Source organism: Archocentrus centrarchus, unplaced genomic scaffold, assembly GCF_007364275.1.
Source record: "Archocentrus centrarchus isolate MPI-CPG fArcCen1 unplaced genomic scaffold, fArcCen1 scaffold_24_ctg1, whole genome shotgun sequence".
NCBI classification, from domain to species: domain Eukaryota; kingdom Metazoa; phylum Chordata; class Actinopteri; order Cichliformes; family Cichlidae; genus Archocentrus; species Archocentrus centrarchus.
The window spans coordinates 2,617,687-2,642,840 of NW_022060254.1; the positions used below are offsets into that span (position 1 = coordinate 2,617,687).

General features: G+C 40.0%; 1 long non-coding RNA gene across 1 annotated transcript; it reads left to right on the forward strand.

Annotated features, from left to right (window-relative positions):
- Nucleotides 1–9,930, forward strand: LOC115775747 (uncharacterized). The gene is made up of 3 exons (XR_004019379.1): nt 1–170; nt 8,227–8,313; nt 9,441–9,930. It is a non-coding gene; the product is annotated as an uncharacterized LOC115775747 (long non-coding RNA).
- The last annotated feature ends 15,224 nt before the right edge of the window (nt 9,931–25,154 follow it).

The following is a 25,154-nucleotide window of genomic DNA, read 5'->3' on the forward strand; positions in this document are numbered from 1 at the left end:
TCATGGAGGAGAAGAAGTGAACTTAGAGGAGAAACAAACCAAAGCAACGATCCAACATCACTACCAACGTTTGTATCGATACTATTGATACTTAGATCGATCCGCTCAGCCTGATCTCCTGGATCTGACCTGAGAACAGCGTTAATCTCTGTCTGTGGGCTCAGCGAAAGGTAAGCATCGAGCTAACTTTAGTACCTTAGTAGAAAACTGCTGTGGATGAACACATGACAGGAAGTGAACTCCTAAAAAGTCTCATTTGAATGACTCGCTGCCAGACCTGGACTGGGGCAAAAAATCGGCCCTGGCATTTTTGGCTTAGACCGGCCCGCAACTATGTCTTAAAAGCATTTGACACTGTCTTACTCTTATTCAATGTGAGCATACCTTTTGATAATAATACTTTTATACTTTTACTTATCATTTAGCTTTTTTAAAAATCTGTTATTTCACCTGTTTGAGTGCTTAAAACATGTTTAACCAGCATAGAGGCTACAAATTCAAACTACTGTGCAGCCTTTCAACACACCTTTAACCTAATTATCTAAAATTCTATGATGTAGCCTAAAATGGACACTTGCTGCTCATCCAACACTTCTCGGCCTTGACCATTTGCTATTTTATCAGATTAAAGTGCCATGGCTGCCAGATTTTGGGAAGTATGCAAATACCAATAAATATAAATCGCCATTGCTCATCATTCTTATGTAATAGAGCTAACATTACCTCCATCACCTCAAAGTCCCTGTATTATCTTAATGTTACTACCTGCTTACGTACTACACTTTCCCCACTCACTCTGTCCCTCGGTTTCCAAAGCCTGCATCTCTGGCTGCTCCTCCCCCTGTCCGCTGCTGCTGTCTTCACCTACAGCAGAGCCGGCCCAAGCCTTGAAGGGGCCGTAAGCAAGGTATAGACCAGGGGTATTCAAATAAAATTTAAAGAGGTCCAGTCAGACAAAATTTCATGAGGCCAAGGTCTGGAAGTCCAACTATTTAATGTGATCTATCTATCTATCTAAATATATATAGAGATAGATAGATAGATAGATAGATAGATAGATAGATAGATAGATATAAGCTTTTGTTAGTTTTCAGAGCATTAGTTTTTATATTTGGTTTCATGCTTAGTTTTAGTTTAGTTTTCGTCAGTTTTAGTTTTTCATACTTTGTCAGGTGCAAGAGTGACTATTGTGTAATAATAACTCGACAAAAGATACCGTTTAAAAAATTGCATTCAACAACCAACTGTTCACAAAATAGCAGCATTACGTGTTTAATGTGGAAAACATGAACATCAACAAGGAGAAACATAAAGAAAAACATGAACTCCAAAACTGAATAAACTACAACAAACTTCAGCGTCAGTGCAGAACACGTGGTGTAAAACATCAGAACACAGCGAATGTTGGACAAAAACAAACTGAACGCTTTGAAGGAGTCAAAGGTCAAATCCAGCTGCATCCTGATGTTCTCACCACATGAAGCTGCTTCTGTTTTGGAGCTGCTCAGAGGGCTAGCTTTGCGGCCTCTGTACACAACCTACTTAAGTGGCCAACCATTTACGCTTGTGTAGGTGGATAGTGTGTGTTAATTACCTTGCGGTCGCGTGCTGGTGTCTTTTTTGGACCTCGCTCTTTGTGCTCAGTTTTTTGGCTGCAAACATATTTGTCCCTGTTTTTCCACTTTCTTCATTTCCTCACATCCATTCCGATAGTTCCAGCAGTCTCCCTCCAGGAATTTGTTGACATCTGTGAGTCCTTATATTGATGTTTTGATTATTATTCCTGATTGTTATTCTCTCACTGATAAATTCAAACACTGCAGCAAAAAGTAGCCAGAAACGCACAAGCATTGAACATGTTAATCACAACCTTGTGGGCTGTGTGGACCCGACATGTAGTTTGATTTTTCCGGAGGCGCTCGTCAGGTTACGCTGAAGGATCAGTGCGGTTTCTCGGCAGATCACTGCCATTACTTTGTGGACCGATGCGGTGAGCACACACACGCACGCATACAGTTGCCCGATGGTGCTCCCGCTTAAACTGTTAGAGCGGAAAAAATTATTTCATATCAATCCACAAGGGTTTTAATTAAAATTATGAAAACAAAGGTAATTTATCTATAATTTCTCTTAGATTTAGTTAGTTTTGTAAACTCACAATACTGCCAAACTCGCATGCAATTGGTCAGTGGGTTTTACAGTCCTTACTACCGTAAGGACTGTAAAAGCTGCGCCAGTAAACCAGAAAGAGCTCAACAAGATTTAAATTAAGTGGTTATTTCTGTTTTGGTATTAGGTTCGGGTCCGCTTGAGACATCATTTCGGTCCGGATCCGGACCGAGGTCCGCCTATTGGTGATGGCTGGTATAGACCCTACAATAATTTCAGAGAAAACCCAACAGTCATCCTAATCTTAAAAATAGAGAGGGTGTCTGTCTCCTGAATCCAAGCTGGGAGCTGGTTCCACAGAAGAGGGGCCTGAAAGCTGAAGGCTCTGCCTCCCATTCTACTCTTAAGTATCCGAGGAACCACAAGTAAGCCAGCAGTCTGAGAGCGAAGTGCTCTGTTGGGGTGATATGGTACTATGAGACAATGAAGAGAAGCCAATATGGGAGAAATCTGCTCTCTCTTTCTAGTCCCTGTCAGTACTCTAGCTGCAGCATTTTGTATCAGCTGAAGGCTTTTTTTAGGGAGCTTTTAGGACAGCCTGATAATAACAAATTACAATAGTCCAGCCTAGAAGTAATAAATACATGAATTAGCTTTTCGGAGTGTAGCCTACTCATTAAATTAGTGTTGCTACAAGTGTACAAATCTGGACAGTTAGAATAGTCTCTTCTTTCTTTCAGGAAATTGGCATTTGTAAAAAATTAAAACAAACCAAAAAGTTTCATGACAAATGTGGATGAGCTTGAGGGCCCCCTGGTGGTCAGCCGCATATGTCGCCTATGCCTCTGACCAGCTCCGCCTACAGCTGCTGTTGCTGGAGCATTGCTGTTACAGAGTACGTGGAGGCTACAGCAGCGAACATGTCTGTGACCTTTACACATTTTGTAGCATCTACAGAGACACTCTTCAATTTCGTTGCACGTAACTTCTCTGCACCCCCTTTCTGCTGCTTCGGATTCTCGATGTTCCCCCTCCCGCCCCTTACTTTAGTGTTCCCGGTCAAAATTGACCGGTCTGTTTTAACTGCTCTTAAATTAGCACAAAAAACATTTTTCACCACCAAATTTTTATTCCACATCCTTTAGCTGTGAACAATGTCTCAAAGCAGTGTTTAACATGAATGTATAGAATCTGACATAAAATAACTGCATTACAAAATGAACATGTGATGTAAAAAATAAGTTGAAAACCAAAGACCAAACTCAACATGAAGTCGTGTGTGTGTGTGTGTGTGTGTGTGTGTGTGTGTGTGTGTGTGTGTGTGTGTGTGTGTGTGTGTTAAGCCACTTAACACTGACCTATGACCTTTTTCAGCCCTTCCAGTACTGGGTTTCCCCATGCATACCTGCATATTCCAGGCATAGCTGCTCCTGGCGTCACATGCTGCCCAGATCTTTATTCCATATTTCCCTGGTTTGCTTGGAATGTACACCTTGAAGGAACAGCGACATCTGAAAGGAACCAGGCGCTTCATCAACTGTCCCAAATTTTCGTGATTGCAGCCAGTTTGTCATTTTGCCAGCTGACGGGTCGTGTATCTCTGTTATCAAATTGAATAATTCTTGAAAGAACATGAAACTATTGTAAGGACATAGTTGCCCAGAATATAGGCCTGCCAGACTCTGCATCAACAGAAACAAAATCAACAGACCTATGCAGGCTTAGAGGTCTACCAGGCTGATTTCTCTCCACGTGTCCCCAAACACACGCTTCCCCTCCAGGTTTGTCATCTCCAGTATAATTGCCTCAATGGACTCTGGTAAAAAGAGTTGGAAGCTGGACTTGATGTCATCCACACGAGATGTTGCATACCGTGTTGGCCCTGGCGTCATCTTTATGATGTTTTCCACTCTCGCTCTACTTCCTCTGTCCTGGGGGGATGAAGACCAGAGCAAGTGTCCACTCTTGGACTGGAATGTCTCCTCAGGTGCCTGTTCTTCAGGTGCCTCTCCCTCTCCATCTGTTGACTGGTCAGTCTCTTCAAGGTCTGGATCAAAATCTGTGTTGTCTTCCATTTCTGAGACATTCTCCTCTATCTCTGGCTCACCTTCAGTGCCCTCTTCATCATGTCCAAAAACCTGGACCATAACCTCTTCTACAGAGAATCACTTGGTCAGTCGCCTGCTCATCGTGCTCAGAGTAAAAGGAGTGCAAGGCAAACATCAAGCTATATATATATACGGGGTCTATGTGAAGATGACTCTGGTGTATCGGCATCTGGACCTCCTCTCCTTTCGCCATCTCCTTCTACGTATTGGTCTGCGAGCTCCAGTGACACTTTTGCCTCCTGAAAGATAGATTTTTAAAAAATAATAAAACACAGATACGTTTAATACTTATGTGGGGTAAATGGGTTAGGGTTTGTCACCTCTGTCAACTGGAGAGGTAGCACCACGGAGAATCTGTCTTTGGCTGTCTGTGAGTTTGCAGCCTTTAGAAGCTGAACCGAGGCGCGTTCTTTTCGGAGAAGAGAAAGCTCTCTGATCGTGAAGATATCGGTCTAAGTCAGATATGTCTGAAATGGTTTTTAAAAAAAGTGTGTTATTTTTAAGTCGTTTTGTTTTTTTGTCTGAAAAAATATATATAACAAAAAAAAAGCCATACCAATATCAGACTCCTCAATCAATTCAACATCTGAAGAAAAAAAAAAAAAGTTATATGACCCCATTATTCATCAAAAAGACGTGGTGAAAAAAAGAAAAAAAAGAACTTACCGTCATCTGTATCTGAAATAGAGCCAATGAACATGTCATCTAAAAGTAAAAAACAATTTAGAAAAGTATTTTTTTTAAATGATCTAAAACCTAAAAACAGAATTTGATGTACCTGAATAATCCATGTCTTTACCAAAAATCCTGTCCAAGAGTCACGCTTAGAGAAACAAACTAACAACATATTTACACTGAGGTTCTTTTATACTTTTGTGTGTTATCTTTTCTGCACTAATGGTAGATTTTATCATACTTCTTTCTAAGGCGGGTCTGTGATCTATAATAACCTATATATTTTTTAAGTTATGAAGCTGAAGCTAAGCATACAAAAAAAGTGGAAATAAAACGTAACTTACCTCAAAAAAAAAAAGGTGTCAGTCGCTTGCTTTACAGGGTTGTCAGCATTTAGTAGGTTCAGTTGTTTTTTTTCATAAACAAGACAGGCTCTGATGTGCTCACTGTTCTGTCCACACCATTTATGAAATTGATTGATCGGAAAAAGGGGTGGGGGTTATTTATCTTACAAAAACAGATGTGTCCAGGAAGCTAAAGAGGTTCGGTGACCGTTATTTTTTCTGTATCTTACCTAAAGCAAACAGAGGTGGTACCGTGAAAAGAGAGGCCCTGAACAGGGTCATAGGTGGGGCCCCCGAAATCTAAATTATTGTTTTTCTCTTTTTTAAAATACTGTAATAATCTGTAATACACAGAGAGGTGGATAAGATCTCAAAGACGCTCAACATAGGGGAGGAGGAGGAGGAGGAGGGAGGGGGGTTTTTAGCGCCTATTTTCTGTTACAGGTCAGTGGAACTAGAAAAACAGAAACTTTTTAAAAAACAGATGATTTCACTAATTTACTTTTATTTACTTTTTAAAAATTTTATTTTTAGTTTACTTTTATTTATTTTTTAAATTTTATTTTTTAATTTACAATTTTATTTTTTAATTTACAATTTTATTTGCTTTCATTTTTTTGGTTTTTTTTTCATTTACTTTATTTTTTCAATTTATTTTTTACATTTTATTTTTAATTTTTAATTTTATTTTTTCATTTTCAATTTATTTTTTCATTTTCAATTTTATTTGCTTTCATTTTTTTTTAGTTTTTTTCATTTACTTACTTTTTTGCTTATATTTTTCATTTGCTTTTCTTCTTTTTATTTATTTTATTGCTTTTATTTAGTTTTTAATTTACAATTTCATTTTTTAATTGGTCTTTTTCTCAGAGGAATTAAACACAAAACCCTGACTGAGGCTAATCTGATGTTTAGGAGAGGAGGACGAGGAGCAGGAGGAGGAGGTAGGAGGAGAGAGGGGTGGGGGGAGAGAGGAAGGGAGGAGGGGCGAAAGTTCAGGCTTACTGACCTTTCTGTCTGACCTAGTTTTGTTCATATTCATGGTGGCATTCAAAGGTCTCAGTAGGCTCACTCACGGTGTCCTGGTGCTGTCTTCTTTGTGAAAATCGGGTAAAACAAATCTTGATTTCATTAATTTTTTTAGACGGAATTAAACATATACAAATAAAATTAAGTCAAAGTCAAAGTCAACTTTATTGTCGAATCTGCAATATGTACAGGACATACACAGGATCGAAACTCCGTTACTCTCAGACCCATGGTGCAACAATAAACAGTAAACATTTAACTAACAAATAATATTAGCATAATAAATAAAAAAGAAAAATACGGTACCATCCTAACTGTAAAATATAAACTATAGCAGTATAAATATAAAAGTATAAAAGTGTATATATATATATATATATATATATATATATATATATATATATATATATATATATATATATATATATATATACACACACCCACGTGTAGCGGTCCTGGCATTGATATCTAGATAAGTGGCATATGGAATGAATAAAGTAGATGTACACAGTATATATATATATATGGAGACCCTGATATTGACAGTAAAGTGACATGTGCTGTGCATTAAGGCTGATGCTATTATAAACGGTATTGTAGTATAGACAGTAGTGTAAGTGTAACAGTAGTGCAATTATAAACAGTAGTGCAATTATGAACAGTAGTGTAATTGAATGAGCACATAAACTTGAGTTGAGAGAATAACCAGTTCTTAATGAGTTCAGTGTGAAATATGGTATGTGAAAAAGTGTGAAAGTTTGTGTGTTAAGGCAGTAAGAGAGGGAGGGAAGGGGGCAGAGCAGGCAGAGAGTTAAGCATCCTGACTGCCTGATGAATGGAGCTGTCCCTCAGTCTGCTGGTTCGAGCCCGGAGACTCCGCACTCTCCTTCCTGATGGCAGCAGGCTGAAGAAGCTGTGTAGTGGATGTGTAGGATCGCCCGCCATGCAGAGGGCTTTCCGAGTGAGGCGGGAACTGTGTAGGTCATGTAGTGAGGGAAAAGAGGTGCCGACGATCTTTTCAGCCACTCTAACGATGCGCTGGAGAGTCTTACGGCAGGATGCGGTACATGTGCCAAACCACACTGTGATGCAGCTAGTCAGGACACTCTCGATGGCACCTCTGTAGAAGGTGCACATGATGGGGGTTGGAGCTCCAGCTCTTCTCAGCTTACGGAGAAAGTAGAGGCGCTGGTGAGCCTTTTTGGCCAGTGATGATGTGTTCTTGCTCCAGGACAGGTCCTCTGAGACGTGCACTCCCAGGAATTTGGTGCTGCTCACTCTCTCCACAGTAGTGCCGTTAATGGTCAGAGGTAAAGATTAAGTAAAGATTTCCAATGTGGTCCACAGCAAAATGTTTCTGTCATAGTTGAATGAAAAATAAAATGAAAAGAAAAAAACAAACTATACAGGCTGTAATGTCTCACAAAAATGAAATGACGAGTCCTGTGGCTTTTTATTTATTTATAATTACAAATAAAAAGAAAATCCCCAATTAAAAAAAAAAAAAAAATATATATATATATATATATATATATATATATACTTTCACCCCCCTCCCCTATAGTGACACATAAGCACCAACCCTCATACCCATTCCCATATACCCCTTATACAATATTATCTATTTATAATCTATATTCAATTAAAAATATGACGTCATCTATATGAAAATTGCTTATCTTATCTATGCTATAGATCTTTATCTATTACTGATAAGATCTTGACATGCATTTGACAGAAGGTGGTACCTTATACCTCCTGTTACTAGTCGGCTGTTCAGACCTTCTGTCTTTGTTTCAAACAAGTTTCCCACCTACTGTTTCTAGATGTCCACCCTAACATAGCCGACTAGAACCGGCCGTATCCCACAAAAGTGTATCAATCCAAATCCAGCCTTAAAGGGCTCATTCCCCCAAACAGTGCAGTGTGGTAGCTTCTAATACAGATCTGTTCTCCTGCAGCTGATCATCAGGAGGAGGAGAGTCTGACGGAGCAGCAGAGGAACATTTTCAGCCTCTACAGAGGAAACAATGAGTTCAACACAACAGGTGAGAAAAATATCAGCGTTACACTATTATTGAAACTGTGTGACTTCATCAGCTGCTGTTGGTTTGTTTTATTATGGTCCCAATTAGCACTGAAGTTACAACAAGACAAAATAAAAAGGTCACATTTTAACAGGACACTGAAACAAAGACATTAATAATCAAGATTCAGATCAAACCCACAATTTATCATACAATACATCATTTTCATTGAGCAGTATTTGATCTATAATGTCATTTTCATTACTGTTATAATTACACATTTCATATTTTCATAGCACTTTTCCACTCTCTCCTCATTAGATCTCATTGTTTTCCAACCAGTTTGATTCCAGTTCTTACTGGTTTGGAAATGCTGTGCCAGTAGCTGTTGATGTTGCTGTTGTGGTGATCCCCAGAGTCTCTCATCCCGTGGTTCAATACACTCCAACTCCACTGTGTTGGACTGCAGCTGGTGGCAGTAGTCCTTGTTCTGCTCTGAAGATCTGCTTCAAGCTTTAGGGTCACTCTAAGCAGAAGCTGCAGAAGGTGGAGAGCTGCTTCATGTGCTGCTACACCAAACTCACAGAGGCTGCAGAGCAGAACAACAACTACCATCACAAACTGCAGTTCAACACTGTGGAGTTTGTCTGTCAGTGTGATCAGAAACTCAGTGAGAGAGAGCTCATATTTGCTTTGTTATTTATTAGAAAATATATGCATACAGTACTTGAAAAGTGTGTGTTTGCTGTCCTTTTATGGCATTCATGTGGCCTGCAGTAGTCCTGTGAGGAATCTTGGATTCATCTTTGACCAGGATGTGTCTGTTAGCTCACAGATAAAAGAAGTTTCCAGGATGGCTTTCATCCATTTGCAGTGTTGTCCCATCCTTTGGCATTTTGGCATGTTATGATTCTTTATAACCAGGATGTCCAATTAATGCTTTGAAATCATTTTACATAAATTTATGTTTCCTCTTTTTTTCCCTTGTACATGGCTGCATGTAATGTGCTACTTTCACCAGTAGGTGGAGGTAATAGACCTAGTAGATCTTTGGAGGCTCCAAAAAAACTCTAATATTAATGGAGTTTGAAGTTTGTTCCACGACTGCATTTCACTCACTGCCTCTGTTTGTATCTCTGTCACTGCAGGACCAACATGGAGCGAGAAGTCAGCACTCTCAGGAGGCTGATAAACCTCACAGAAGGAAGGGAGGAAAAAAATACACCTGTGATCAGTGTGGGAAGGATTTTACCTCGAAGAGTAACCTAAAAATACATCAAGTCATCCACACTGGAGAGAAGCCATTCAGCTGTGACTTGTGTGGAAAGTCTTTTACCCAGGCTGGAAGCTTAAAAACACACCAGCTCATCCACAGTGGAGAGAAACCATACAGCTGTGACCAGTGTGGCAGAGTTTTCACTTACAGTAGCTACTTAAAGAAGCATCAAGTTACCCACTCTGGAATTAAGGCATACAGCTGTGACTATTGTGGAAAAACTTTCAGTCAGCTAGGGAACAGAAATATACACCTGCGTATTCACACTGGACATGATGTGTACAGCTGTGATCAGTGTGGCAAAAAGTTTGGAACAGACTCACAGTTACAATCCCACATGTTTACCCACACTGAGGAGAGACCTCATAAATGTGACCTGTGTGATAAGACTTTTAAAGCTCCACAGTACCTGAGAGCACACCAACAGATCCACAGCAGAAAGAGACTCTACAAGTGCAGTTACTGTGAGGTATGTGTTTTTATTTTGATCTTGTAACTTTCGCCTGACTGTTGGGAACAACTGTTCAGTTATGATTTTTGCTTCTATGATCATAAGAAACTAAATTATTACTTTTTGTAGTGACAAACATTTATATCACTGCATTATTTATGATACACCAGTTTCCTGGTATATCATGGTATTATTATTTCTGCATACATGGGTCTTTATGTTGGTTTACAGTGGCTCCTTCTTCAGTCAGGTGTATATAGAATAAAAATAATTTTACTGTCATAAAAAATAAATTATAAAATACAACCATAGAACAAATGATCAAAACATTTCTGTTTAATTCTTTGCTTTGAAGCCCAAATTCTTCTGTCTGCAGGTAAAAACACCTGTAAGCTTTGTTAGCACAGAGTAAACAGAGCCAAACTACAAACAGTTTAAATATTTGTCACAGGGAGTCGGTCTTTAACAGGCTGCCTGCTCTGCTGTTTGCTTGTGATGCCACTTTTTGTCGTATATTTGGCTCGTTTACGTTAATGTTTCCAGAGCAGAGCTGGAAGTGGGCCTTTAAAACCATTTACATTGTTTGTCTTTGACTCACCTGGTTTCCTGTTGCTGTGTGTGGGCGGAGCTTCCTGGGTGGTGTAACCTCTTCCTACCATATATAGGTCCATGTTACATTTGCCATTATGGCTGCTGGAGTTTGGCAAGTGTCCCTAAAGAACACAATAAGCTTAAATTCAAACTGATGACTCCTTCTAGAAGTGAGTCCTGTTACTTTGTAGCCATATTGAAACACACTGGAGCACTTACAGTTATTTTGAAGCATTATCTAAATTAACTTTCATTTCAAAGATCAACAGGACATAAAAACTTCATGCACAGAATACACTGCACGAAAAGAAGCATATTCGTCCCCGTATACTGACGCGGGCGCCGCTAGTAAACGGCAGCTTTCGTCAGCATACGGGGATCCGCATTTTCGTTCGCCTGAGACGGATATGGTCGTTTACGTACCACCAGAAGCAGCGGGGGGTAAAGGTACGGGGGGAGCCGGCAGGCGTTGACTACTTTACATATGAATAGCAGCGCTGCAAGCCGAAGCAGCGGCAACAGACCCACGTGGCTTCTCTGTCATTGGATGAAAAAAATGCCATCACAATTCAGCACTCACATGTGATTGGCTGGTAGATCTGTCCCCCATTGGCCTTTATAAAGACAGGCCTGGGTAAGCCCCTCCCTAATAAATAATAACCCAGTAATAAAAATTATTTTTAATTATCATTTCTGTGATATACCTTGTATGTTATGTTGTATTCATGCCATGCTAATAACCTCAACTAAAAGGAATTCAATTAAGAGAAACAAATTTTGAGGCACAAGTTTGAATTTCTTTTTTTTTATTTACAAAGCAATATGCACATACACACACACACACACACATCATATCATCCATATATATATATATATATATAAAATAAAATAAAGAAAACAAAAACATTATGACATATAATGCTTTGCTACTTCTGGGCCATGTGGTGGTGGCTTTCTCTCAGAGCATGGTCCAGCATACAAACACTTATGGTGCACGGCGTTGTATTTAGGGTGAGCTTCTAGTCTGTCTTCCAGTTTGGCGCAGAGGTCACTGAGCTCCTAGCTGGGGAAGCTTGGGGGTCTTAATCCAGCCCGATACGCCCTCTGAGACGCCATCCTCCTCATCCAACATGAGGTCAGTGGTGACACCGTCCCAGAAGGCAACCTCCTCCACTGCCAGGACACTCGCCCTCGCCTCCAGCAGCTGTTGACACAGAGCACACATTAAGTCATTATGAAACTATATGAAATATATGTGAAAAATCAGGAAACTACACTGAAAGTTTGAGTCTCTTGACTTTGAATGCACACATAGCAGATAAGACCCTGAATGCAAAAAAAAAAAATTAATCAGCCCATCTTTGTCATCAAAAACAATGGTTATCTGACAAAGTACCAACTCCTGCATCCTGTGATTAAAAGACAAATGAACAAGTACTTGGAAAAAATTTAATATTGATAAAAGTACTTCAGTGATTTTGGTCATTAACCCTTGAGGCACCTTTAAACTGATTATACACTTTTTATCTTTAGGTCCCAAAATATTACAGCTGCTGAAACTATAAACATTCAGTGTTAATTATTTTCACCTTCACTGCATCACCTTTTTATATACATTTTGGGTTGTTCAAAAGAAGCCAGATTTTATATAAAGTTAAAAAAACAATAAGTAATACTTTCCAAAAATAAAACTGCATTTACAAGCTAACTACACAAATACAGCAGACCAACAAAACAATACAATACGTCTTACCGGCTTCCTTCTTGCACGTCACCGGGCAGGATTTTTAATGGCTGCCACCTTTTCCTGAACGTGAGGCTGACTGTAACGGAAGCTGCGGCGGACCGTCTAGTAGGTTTAACAAGAAGCTGGAAAACATTTTTGTACATTGTAAATAAAGAGCATAAACACAGTGCATACATAAACATATCCAGGCAAAAAACACACAAACAAACACCACCAATAGATACTTACACACAATTATATCACGGTCCACGCATTAGGAACACTCACACTCGCGTTGTGAGGCGAACAGTCTGTGGAAAAAAACGTGAAAATAAATAACTAAAAACATTTTAAGTTCTTCTCTCCTCCACACATTGAATACTGCTGCTTTGTTTCTGATTCTTACCTCTGCAGAGGATCATACCGGCTTTTATTGGATTCAGAGTTTTGCAGGCCGCGAACTGCTTCCTATAAGATGAAACCAAATAAAAATAAGAAACCAAATCACAATACATCTGTCAGCTTACTGTGACCATTCCACCACTCTTAGTATTTTTGTTTTAGAAACGACCAAGTCTTACCGCAGTTTTCGGATTGTGCTGCCGTCTTTTCTTTGTTAGAGTCCAGAGCATCGAGTCTCTACACAATAGATGCCATCTTGTCTTTAAGTTGCGAAAAAACAGGAGATAACCCACTCATTGCAGCCAGCAGTGTCTTCTCGTCTGCAGCGGGGCTGGTTGAAGCTGGCCGGTAGAGAGGCCCGCTTTTACGAGGAGCTTCTGGGGTGTTGAAAATATAGACGACCTCCATTGTCGTACCAGGAAAGCAGCGTAGACAAAGAACGCCATTCAGATTGAACGGAAGAGAACGATAGCACTCGTTTCCTTTGGTCTTGCGAGACCTTCGGCGTGATCCCGCACGTGATCTGTATTGTCCAATCACAGGCGAAGAAGCTGCCACACAGAATTCAATTCATTTCATTTCAACTCAATTAAATTTTATTTATATAGCGCCAAATCACAACCAACAGTCGCCTCAAGGCGCTTTGTATTGTGGGTAAAGACCCTACAACAATACAGAGAAAACCCAACAGTCAAAACGCCCCCCTATGAGCTGGAAGACACACATCCACTGTCCGTTTTTTTTTTTTTACATTTTTCTCATGAAGGTTTTGCTGATATCTCTTATGTACATCCATGTATAGCAAAATAAAAGTTTATATGTTTATATGTTTTCTTATTACATCTGCCTGGTAGTCTTTAATGTCATTAATGCATGTGAACATTCACTGAACGTTTATGGCAGCATTCATGGGATGTTGTCTGGATGTTCAATGCTAGCTGGGAAGCCACTGCACAGAAGAGGATGATGGTGTGACAGGCTTTTTGTTACAGCAAATTAGACTGAAAACTGAGTATGCTTTTCAATGAAAATAATGCTTGTAGTGTCACCAAAATCAAGTTATAGCCTTTGTTTATCTCCCTCAGTCACTAAAGTTCAGGGTTCACAAAAAACTCCATGACAAAGGCTCACAAGACAGAAGCTCACAGACAGAAGCTCACAGCCTTATTGGAAAAACGGACAAAAGCTGAAAACGTCCAAAAGTATATTTCCAACTAGATAATACTAATTTATAAATTAGAATGACTTCTTCTGAGTTTAGTCTTGTTTGAATGTTTTGCTGTATAATTTACGTGTAGTCACATTGTAATGGAAAAAGGCTTAAAAGATGATAATGTAAATTTGATTACATATATCTCAAAATAAAAATATGCTGCTTACAACTGTTGGGAGGGGTAGACCTCTGGCAAGTACTGGTGACCACTGGTGAGTACTTGATTTGCATTTGTATGACTCACAGAAACCTCCTTTACATATGAGAGCCTGCCCTAGACCTGAGGAGAGGGGGGGAGCTGAGGGAGCACTGACACAGAGAGTCCACGGCAGTTTCCCTACAGTTTACTGTTCTGGCCAAAGCCTCCTGCTGAGAGCCCTAAAGCTCAAGGCGCGCAGCAATATTACATGCAAGAAACTGTCGAAAAACCCACTTTTCATGCAGTGATATTCAGTCAGATCTGATAAAATCAACTAAAAGTTTTCTTTGTACACAAATAAGATTTTAACAGCTTCTCTCCTGGTAGTTATACTTCCTCCATCTTTCTATCTAATATTTAGTCAGAAATTTCAGTTCAGAGTTGAGCTCCATGTCTCTCTCTCATAATGTCTCTGCTGCTACCAGGACCTAACCTAGCAGTGACCAAGGATCCCACAGTCTGCCCTGCAGCAGTCCAACAGAGTTCATCACTGTAAACTGAACCACAACACTGCAAACTACCCAGTTTAGCCTGCACTTACTGTCCACTATAAACTTTGAATAACATGGAATTATCATTTCATTTGCTTTCAGAAAACTTTCTAGAAGATGAAACATCATGTACAGATCCAATATCTGACTAAAACTCTAAAATGAATGATAACGTTACCTGTAAGCTTTAAATTAGTAGTTTATCAAAGGACACTTGCTGAGCAGTCTTTACCTTAGAAAGAGTCTCATCTTCCTCTCATGTCCTCTCTTTGTTCCACCGTTCTCCAGCTCACAGAGTCAAAGTGTGACTTGTTTGAAGGCTGCAGGAGAAAGTCTGTATGAAATGAGCCGTATGAAAAATGAACAGACACAGCTGTGTCCAAAATCACTCACTTATTGCAGTGTTACAGTGGTAGTGCTTTAGTACGACATTAAAGTTATCATAGTACTAAATGAGTAATATTACAGTATTTTGGTGGTAGTATTGTAGTTATTGTATCCCAGTAAGCTGAGTGTTGTAATGTAAACAGTAAAATGTAATTGGACGTTGGCAGAGATGCTCTTTATTCCAGGCGACGTACAGGATAAAAATGTTGAAGGAATTCCCTGACTTACACTGTCTTTGTGTCTTTGTTTAGAAGCAGAGCCACACAGATGGATCCAGTTCTCAACCCTGTCATCGCTGTGGTGGTGGGAAAGCATTTCTCTGTGACCTTTGTGGGAAAACTTTCAATCATCAACAGAGCCTAAAAACACATCAGCGTAGACACACTGGACACAAACTGAAGGACTGCAAAGAATGTGGGAGAAGCTTCCCCACAACAAGTGCATTAAAGAAACACGAACTCTTCCACAGTGGGGTTAAAAAGCACCTCTGTGACCAGTGTGGGTCATCCTTCATCACTGCAGCTCACCTTAAAGCACATAAACGAGTCCACACAGGAGAGAAACCATACAAGTGCAGACACTGTGACAAAAGCTTCTCACTATCAGGTACTCGTAACCGTCATGAAAGTACACACACTGAACACACTGAAGGGAACTACAGCTGTGACCAGTGTGACAAGAGCTTCAGGAATCTCACTTCATACTCCCAACACAAACGATCCCACGCTGCAAAGAAACTGTTTCACTGTTACCAATGTGCAAAAACATTCTCTTCATTATCTGCTCTGTGCAAACATCAGCGTGATCATGCAGGCCTGAAATCATTCCCATCATTGGATCACAATGAATCTGCAGACACACAAAGATCCTCTTCTGGTCAAACTTAAAAACCTTGAGATCCGGCTCCACAGAATTCCGATGGAATCTCCTGTAAAGATCTGATGAGGGAGCTGTGAAAGAAAATGTTACCATAGTTACATTTTTTCTAGAAATGAGTAGCATGCAGTTATTTGTATTTAGTTTTAGTATTTGTGTTATAAAGTTGCAGAAATGTGTGTTGTGTTCAGGTGAGATTGCAGCAGTATTATAAGTTTGCCATCCAGTGGGCTGGATTGGACTAATTGAATATTTTGGTGGGCCTCAGGCCTTATGTTTGACAACCCTGAATTTAACACATCTGAGACAAAAGATCCATAAGATTGAAATGTTTGAGGAAACCTTCTTCCTGGATTTAAAGTGTTTTAGCTGTTAGAGTTTGTGTTAGTGATTAGCTTTTCTCCAGCAGTCAGATTAAAAATCAGTTCTTATCTTACATGTTAGTTTGTACTGAATCTGTTTTATCCTCATGTTGTTGATGTTTTACTGTTTGTTTTGTCAAATCCTGCAAAGGTTAAATAAAAATATTTAAAAATGTTAAAGAAACGTTTTAATAATGAATCATTTGAGCCATGATGTCACTTCCAATCCAGATTTATTCATAAAGCACATTTAAAACAACAAGGTTGACCAAAGTGATGGACATGAAAACAAGATAGCACAATAAAATAAATATGATGGACACACAGCAATAAATATATGTGGACTCCCCCCTATATCTCTGACAGTGGTTTGGTCCCCTGCCCACAATTCCCTCCCTGCATTATTCTCTGGGACTGCGCAGGTACATATAGTTAAAGAGACATTTATTTGATGCTGTGAACAACTGGCTGAGTGAACAGGATGTAATATCAATGAAATTGTGTTCTTGACTTACAAATACAATACAAAAAATCTATTAAATGATTAGAAAGAAATGAGCTGAGAGAGAAACGACTAAATCCAATAATAAATGCAAATGAAATACAAAGAAACTCAAAGCAAGAACAAATGGTTCCACAGATGAAGTAACAACCAGTAAATGCATTGTTAATATAAAAGCTCATCAAGTTACACAGACATACAATCATTCTTACCTGTAGACAGTTCACCCTCGTCTGACAGTAAAAAGCTCCTTTGGGGTTTTTATTATGCACAGCTTTGATTTACTTTGTTGTATTTGTTATTTTATAGTTTTTAATTATTTTTAGTATATATTATTGTTAATGTAGTTACTGATGTATCATATATATTTAGTTAAACCTGTACAGCTCTTTGGTCGCAGGAGGCAATGCAGGAATTTTTGTAAGTGACTTTATTGAATATGAATATTTGCACTGACACATCATTACTGAACAAACTGGTTGTGTTACTTTACATTATCAGTGTGTTTGCTAAGAAAAGCACATGTTTGAAAAAGAAAACAAACAGAAAGGTCAAAGGGTAAGTCCTGTATAAATTCACAAGAAATTCCCACAAATTATTTTTATAGTCAGTAAAGAAGGCTCATGATGCAGGTTTGAATCCTGCAAAGTGCTCACAGACAGGATGTCCCTGTTCTCAATCAAATCAAATCAAATCAAATAAACTTTATTGTTCCGCCAACGGGAAATTTGTCTTGGACAAACAGTGTGACTTAGCTGCATTTTGCATAATAAAAACAGAAAGGATCAACTAATAGTACAGAAATTTCAAGTAATATATATAATTAAATAAATAAAAGTTCATAAAAATTCATTTCTAACACTCAAATACATAATGGTTTGGCTTGGGCTTTTTTAAACAGTGCTGAATCTTTATTCAGTAATCCAATAGATGTTGGGAGGAACGAGTGCTTATAGCGGTTTGTTTTACAGCTACTAGATCTGTAACGTCTTCCCGAAGGTAGCAGCTCGTATTCTATAAAGCCTGTAAGCCTGCTGTACAACAATTGTTTCGTACATTGATTGGAGAGACTGGTATTCCTTCTTCCCAGCAGTTTTCATAGCAATTTTTACAAGATTTCTCGATTTTGCTTTTACTGTAAGTGAGCCGTACCAAACTGCCATCCCATATCTGATTAAGCTTTCCAGCACTGCTTGATAAAACATACCCATAACCTTGGAACTCACACCAAACAGTCTCAATCTACGAAGAAAGTGTAACCTTTGTGCCAGTTTTCCACATAAGAAGTCAACATGATCATCCCATTTAAAGAATGTGTCCATGTAGATGCCCAAGTATTTATATGAGCTGACCTGTTCTACTGTACGTCCATCAATTACAACAGGATCATGTGCAAGTATTCCTCTAGGGTCAAATATAATTTCTTTCATTTTTTTCAATATTCAAAGTCAGATAATGATCTTCACACCACACTATGAAGTCCTTGATCTCCTTATGGTAAAGAGAAGGGCAGTCATTTGCTCGTAACAGACTTAGTATAATAGTGTCATCTGAGAATTTGATTACCTGGTTTTTAATTTGGTGCCCTCTGCATTCATTAGTATACAAGGTGAAAAGGAGAGGTGAACTCACCGCTCCTTGGGGCACCCCTGTGCTACAGTATTTAATAGTTGATAATGTGTCATTGATTTTAACTTGTTGAGATCTATTTGTTAAAAAAGATAAAAACCATTTAATAATTAGAGGATTAATTTCTAGTTTCAAAAGCTTCTGAACCAGTAAGTAAAAGTAAGTAAGTAAAATTTATTTATATAGCACTTATCACAGATAAAAATCACAAAGTGCTTCACAACAAAAAACAAAAATAAAAGTACAACAATATAAAAACAATAGAATACAATATAACATGTTAATTAAAAGCTTGTCTGTATAAAAATGTCTTCAGCTGCTTTTTAAAAGAGTTAATGGAGTCTGTACAGCGTAAAGACAGTGGAAGAGAATTCCACAACCTTGGTGCCACAGCCCCAAAAGCCCGATCCCCACGAGTTTTAAAACGAGTGCGAGGGACCAACAGTAACCTTTGACCTGATGATCTAAGAGCTCTGGATGAAGAATATGGTTTCAATAGGTCAGAGATATACTGGGGGGCTTGGCCATGTAAGGCCCTAAAGGTTAAAACTAAAATTTTAAAATGAAATCTAAGATTTACTGGCAACCAATGAAGAGAGGCCAAAACTGGAGTGATGTGAGATCTTCTATTGGTGCCAGTTAAAAGTCTTGCTGCAGCATTCTGCACAGTTTGAAGGTGATCCAAAGCTGTTTTGTTAAAACAAGTAAAAAGACCGTTACAATAATCCAAACGGGAAGAGATAAAAGCATGAATAATCATCTCAAGCTCAGCCTTTGACACCAGTAATCTGAGTTTTGAGATATTCCTTAAATGATAAAAACAATTCCGAACCAGCAGTTTGGAGTGATGCTCAAGGGACATTGAACTGTCGAAAATGACACCTAAATTTCTGAGGCTTGATTGCACAGAAGGGCCTAAGAAGCTGATATGTTGCCTAATTTCTGAGATCATGTGGTCAGGAGCAATAATCAGTGTTTTGGTTTTATCAGTATTTAACTGGAGGAAATTGTCGTTTAACCACTGCTTGATTTCTGTCAGGCAATTACTTAAACTGGACAATTTATAAAACTCAGAGGCTTTGAAAGAGCAATATAGCTGAATGTCATCAGCATAGAGATGATAAGAAATTTCATTGTAACGTCTTATAATTTGGCCTAGAGGAAATATATAAAGTAGGAAGAGAATTGGACCCAAAACAGATCCCTGAGGTACCCCACAAGACAAAACGGTTGTTTCAGACATCACTTGATTCATATGAACACTAAAAGATCTCTCAGATAAATATGACATGAACCATTCTAAAACAACACCAGTAATCCCAAACATGTCCCTAAGCCTGTTTATCATGATACTGTGATCAACAGTATCAAAAGCAGAGGTGAGATCTAATAAAACCAAAACTGTGAACTCTCCAGAGTCTGCTGCCATCAAAATGTCACTAGACACTTTAAGTAACGCAGTTTCAGTGGAGTGCAATTTGCGAAAACCGGACTGGAAAGTGTCCATAACATTATTTTCTTCCAAGAAATGGTTAAGTTGTTCTGCTACCGTTTTTTCCAAAATCTTTGACACAAAAGGCAATTTGGATATTGGCCTGTAACTGTTTGGAAGAGATGGGTCCAAATGAGGTTTCTTTAAAATTGGCTCAACAACAGCTTGTTTAAAGAAGCTGGGAACTGAGCCAGTTTGAAGAGAACTATTTATCATCTCCACTATACAGGGGCCAATAGAGTCAAACACACTAATAAACAATGAAGTGGGAAGGATATCGAGGGGGCTTGAAGTCGGTTTCATACGATCAAGCAAAGCACTGATGTCCTGTAAGGTAACAGGAGCAAAAGAGGACCAGGTGTCAGAAGTAAGCAAATTGCAGGAATAATACTGAGAACATGATGGAGAAATACTTGACCTGATGGCAGCGACCTTATTCACAAAATAATTCAAAAACTCATTGCATTCAGACTTTGTATAGACTAGTGCATGAGGAATATCAGGGGAGACAATTTTCTTAATTGTATCAAACAAGACTTTAGGATTTTTCTTTTTTGAAACTATAAGCTTTGCAAAATACTCTGTTCTGGCGTTTTTCAACATGTCATTTAATAAGAAAATAGAGTCTTTAAGATGTAACCTGTGAACCTCAAGCTTGGAAGCCTTCCATAAACGTTCTAACTTGCGACAATATCTTCTAAAACTACGAATATTTTCGTTCATCCAAGGGCAACAATTTGAAGATTGGGCCATGCTTTGTTTTAGAGGTGCCCCGATGTCTAAAACAGAATTACACTGATTGTTAAAGGATAAAACAAGTGAGTCCACATCACTGTGAGGCATGTTTGCATCAAACAGGGCAGAGAAACTTTCAGGAGTGTCTTGGTTGATAATGCGCCTTTGCATTTTCAATTTAGGAGGCAAAGGATCCAAAAACAGCAACAGATTAAAATATATGCAGCTATGGTCGCTCACATGTACATCCTCCACACATACATCATTTATATTTAAACCCAGGGAAAAAACAAGGTCTAATGTGTGGCCCTTTATATGTGTGGGACCAGAAACATGTTGCCTAAAGTTAAAAGTCTCAGAAATAGTGATGAGATCGGCAGCCGTGTTACAGGATGCATCATCAATATGAAGGTTAAAATCTGCCAATATTACTACCTTCTCCAGTTTGATGATGGATGACAGCAGATCGTTGAATTCACTTAAAAAGGCTCCGGCAACGCCAGGAGGGCGATAGATTAAGATACAATAAAACGTTTTCAAAGAACCGACCTTCATCATCTGTAGTTCAAATAGTCATTTATTCAGCTGCAGCTTTGGAGGAGTGCACGTTGCACCTGTCTGAGCAGCGTCCAACCAAACTGCCTGTTAGTAACACCTGGGGTGGATGAACTGGTCTGGTTCACTGTGGTTGGTGTTCATATGAAACTCAAACAGAATCAGGAAATCAAGAAAACTGATTTTTGTGCTGAAAATGAGATTTGCACAGTTACATGGTCATTAGCAGTGGGTGTAGCAGGGAGAGTTAGCTCAGAGTCTGAGGAGCGCTGGGGAGCAGGGGTGTCTCCATGGAGATAGACGGTCACTACTGGGTACGTAGGCTGGATCACCTGAGCGGGCCACCAGTGCTGTGCTGGAGGCTAGAAAACGAGGAAGTCCCAGACATCCTCCTCCATCCCCTCTTTGTCCACCTCTGAGCTCTTTGACCTTTAGCCTGCTCAGGGCTCAGGCCTCATGTGAGCATGCTCCATCTAAACAGAGGACAGGAACATGAGCGGGTACTGCAGCAACATTTCAAGATCAGTGAGAAGAGAAAGCTGCTGAAGTTAGGAGACATTAACTGATGCTCCAAGTGAAGCCTCTTTGTTTCCTGTGAAGCAGCTGAAAGCTGTGATGCACAGAGAGTGTTCTGCTCAGCTCTTTGAGCCCTTTATTAATATAATCACTGATGTCAGTGTGGGTCACTGATCCAGGAGCAGCTCAGCCTGTCTCAGTGAGTGCTGAAGTGCAGCTTCATCACAGACACAGCATCATCTCCATCATCATCGTCTGTGTAGATTCTCAGTTATCCAGGTCATAGTAGTCTCTGGAGCTTGAAAAAGGCGACTGGACTTCTTTTTGTTTCTTGAAGACGTTTCACCTCTCATCCAAAAGGCTTCTTCAGTTCTCAACCAAATGGTGGAGAGACCCAGGTATTTAAACCCCTGTGGGCGTAGTCCCCTGGAGGTGGTTATGACCCTCTATTGATCATGTGCTTGAACACATGTGCCCAGGTGTGAAGGGGGCGTGGGTCATATTTAATCAGTGGTTTCAGTTGAAACCAATTTAGGACTCCGCTCCATTGTTTCCTGTGGCCTATTGAGGTCACTGGAACAAAGGTGTGAATGGGGGTTGAGACGTCTGGGAAGGGAGCTCAGGACAGCACTGTAAGCGGGGGAAAGTTGGTGACGTAATCCACCTCCTCTGTTCAATGATGGTTGTTCACAGTGGACATAGATGGCTTCTTTCACTCCTCTTTCAAACCATCTGTTTTCCCTGTCCAAAATGTGGACATTGGCATCCTCAAAAGAGTGCCCTTTTTCCTTCAGATGCAGATGTACTGCTGAATCTTGTCCTGTCGAGGTGGCTCTTCTATGTTGTGCCATTCGTTTGTGAAGAGGCTGTTTGGTTTCACCAATGTAGAGGTCCGAGCACTCTTCACTGCACTGAACAGCATACACTACATCGCTGATCTTGTGTTTGGCGAGTTTGTCCTTGGGATGAACCAGTTTTTGTCTTAGGGTGTGACTTGGTTTGAAGTATACTGAGATGTCATGCTTGGAGAAAATTCTTCTGAGTTTCTCTGACAAGCCTGACACATATGGGATGACAATGTTGTTCCTCTTGTCCTTCCTATTCTCTGTAGTTTGTGTTTGGCCTTCATTCCTGTGCATCTTAGCTGATTTGATGAAGGCCCAGTTGGGGTAACCGCATGTTTTGAGGGCTTTCTTAATGTGTGTGTGTTCCTTATGCTTCCCTTCTGCCTTAGAGGGAACACTTTCCGCACGGTGTTGTAGGGTCCTGATCACCCCAAGTTTGTGTTCCAGAGGGTGGTGGGAGTCAAAGAGGAGATACTGGTCTGTGTGTGTGGGCTTCCGGTAAACTTCAATGTTGAGGCTTCCATCTTCCTCGATAAGCACCGCACAGTCCAGGAATGGTAACTTGTTATCTCTGGTGTCCTCCCTGGTAAAATGTATGTATTTATCCACTGAGTTAATGTGACGAGTGAAGGCTTCTACTTCTTGGGTTTTGATTTTGACCCAGGTGTCATCTACATATCTGTACCAGTGGCTAGGTGCCTTCCCTTTGAAAGAACCAAGAGCTTTACTTTCCACTTCCTCCATGTAAAGGTTGGCTACAATGGGAGACACTGGGGAGCCCATGGCACATCCATGCTTCTGTCTGTAGAATCCATCATTGTATTTAAAATATGTTGTGGTAAGGCAGAGATCTAAAAGTGCACAAATCTGATCTGGGGTGAAGCTGGTTCTGTTCTGTAAGGAATCGTCTTCCTGTAGTCGTCTTCTGACGGTCTCCACTGCCTCAGTTGTAGGTATGCAAGTGAATAGTGAAACCACATCAAAGGACACCATGGTTTCATCTGGATCCAGTACAAGATTCTGGACCTTGTTAGTAAAATCTGTAGAGTTTTCAATGTGGTGGGGTGTGATGCCAACAAGCGGTGATAAGATGGTGGCGAGGTGTTTGGAAATGTTGTAGGTGACCGAGTTTATACTGCTGATAATGGGTCGAATATGTGACCCACGCCCCCTTCACACCTGGGCACATGTGTTCAAGCACATGATCAATAGAGGGTCATAACCACCTCCAGGGGACTACGCCCACAGGGGTTTAAATACCTGGGTCTCTCCACCATTTGGTTGAGAACTGAAGAAGCCTTTTGGATGAGAGGTGAAACGTCTTCAAGAAACAAAAAGAAGTCCAGTCGCCTTTTTCAAGCTCCAGAGGCCTCCATCATCATCATTATCAGCAGCAGCAGCATCTCCTGCAGTTTGTCTTCTCACCAGCAGAGGGCAACAAATCAGCTTCAATGGAGCACCAAACTCCTTCACAGTTAATGTCCACTACATGTTAGTTATATTAGAGCTCTGCTGAGCTTCATCAATAATCCATCTTTAAACATCATTACCAGTGTTTGTCCAGTTAGATCAACAACAAACTGGTCACATGTGACACTATTAAAGATGTTTGCAGCCCTTCAATGATCCTGTAATCAGCTCTAAATGTTCACATGATAAAAACATTGATCAGAAGAAGCTGAACTTTACATAGAATGGATTTTTCTTCTCTTTATCACTCACAGCCATCTGCAGTCACTCTGTGAAATTTCTCACTCACTAAAATCTCTTTGATTTCAGATCCCTGCTGTTCCCCACTTGTCCTGTAGGTGGCCTCAGTGTGTTTGCTCCCAGTCAGCTGATTTCGTCCTCCAGCAGAACAGCCATTCCCCGATCTTTCATCACTTCCTGTGATGGTTGGAAATTGTCCCTAGAAAGCAAATGCAGTGATTTGCAGTCAATTGTGTCCATATTTCAGGTCAAATCCTGCAGAGACAACAGATCAAAGCTGAAACTGGAAACTTTCCTGTTTTTAACACACATTTGAAATTTGATGCCAGTGAGCATAGGCGTAGGAACCGGGGGGGATGGAGGGGACGTGTCCCCCCCCCAATATTGGAGACAGGCGCATTTGTCCCAACCAATATTTACACAGCAGAGGAGAAAAATACTTGATTTTGAAATCTTTAACTCGCGTGCTTTTATTTTGAAGGTACAACATGCACACACACACACACACACACACACACACACACACACACACACACACACACACACACACACACACCCCTTCCTCTGAACAGCTCTGAGTGTTTGGGAAGTGGGAGACAACGGCAGGAGTCAGACACTCTTGAAAGAGGTAAAACAGTCTGTCGGGATCGTTGCCATGAACAGAGCCGGACTGAGGCATAAGCGACATATGTGGCTACCACCACCAGGGGGCCCCCAAGCTCACATACATTTGTAATGAAACTTTATGCTAGTGCACTGGTAACATTTGTCTGTGCACTGGTAACAATTATCTGTACATTGGTAACAATTATCTGTGCACTGGTAACAATTACCTGTGAATTGGTAACATTTATCTGTGCAACAATTATCTGTGCACTGGTAACATTTTGTCCCCTTAGAATTA